This window comes from Myotis davidii, unplaced genomic scaffold (genome assembly GCF_000327345.1).
Source record: "Myotis davidii unplaced genomic scaffold, ASM32734v1 scaffold162, whole genome shotgun sequence".
NCBI classification, from domain to species: domain Eukaryota; kingdom Metazoa; phylum Chordata; class Mammalia; order Chiroptera; family Vespertilionidae; genus Myotis; species Myotis davidii.
This window is the reverse complement of record NW_006300036.1, coordinates 2830211-2831399: the sequence shown is the minus strand read 5'-3', so window position 1 is coordinate 2831399 and position 1189 is coordinate 2830211.

The window sequence follows — 1189 nt, the reverse complement described above, 5'->3', positions numbered from 1 at the left end:
CTGCATGATCTATAATAATAATAATCTGCTTTGTGTTGATATTTACTTCTGTGTTGCTGACAATTTCCCTGAAAGAGAAGGTGAGGTGCTTCACTGGGCTGGAAAATTTTTAGGTAAATCAGAAAGCAGGTCGCATTAAGCAGGTTTATTCTATATCTATAAAAGACTAAGTTGACGCGTGCATGCACGATACATATAAAGCTCTCACCGGCGCCAATCACAAGTGAACCTGGGATCCTTCAATCCACAGGCCGATGCTCTATCCACTGAGCCAAACCAGTTAGGGCTCTGCCTTTTTAGATCCTCTTTGATGAAATGTAATTTCTCTCCTGCCTTCTTTGAAGCTATATCTGTCTACCTGATACCAAAATATCAAGTTATTTTGACAAGACAGTCCAAAATCAATGCAAAACAACTGTATGCCAAGTTCTATAGTAACATATAGCCCTATGTTTTGTCTTGATTGGGATTTTATATAAGGAAGTTTGCCTAGATTTAAAGATAAAATAGATATGATATTGGAGAAAATTTTTCCATCATTTAAGAAAAAAATAAAATATATATATGTACATATATTCCTGAGCCTTCACTAAAACTGTCCCAGTTGGGTTTTTAGAATGACAAAAGGCATATTTTGCCTCATTTGCCTGTAAAAATATGCCTTTTTGAGAGTGTGGGAAATCTATATTATTTGAAGTGCAACTTGATAAGTGTTTCATTTTTTATGAGCCCCAGGAAAAGAAATTTATTCCATTATTACAAATAGTAAAGATTTCTTTTTATTCTTAGAACCATCTCTATTCACTAGAAATTGGTATCATATACTATATATCTCCTATGTAGATGGAGAATTATTCATAAAAGACAGCAGAATAGAATTTTTCTTATGACAATTATTTCAGCTAACATTGAGGTTTTAATAAAGTGCTATTTTGCAATGATTATCTCATTTAGTTTTTCATAACTAAAAATGCCCAATTATTGCCCCCATTTTACAAATGAGACAATTCAATTTTAAAGAGTTTCAGTAACTTACCTATAGTGACATAGCTAGGAAAAGGAAGAGCTGAGACTCAAACCCAAATTCCATCCAATTGCAAAAGCTCAAGGTCACAACTGTCTGAATACACATCCGTGATAAGTTTGAAAACTACCAATAAGGAGAAGAGATGCAAAGATACAAAGCCTG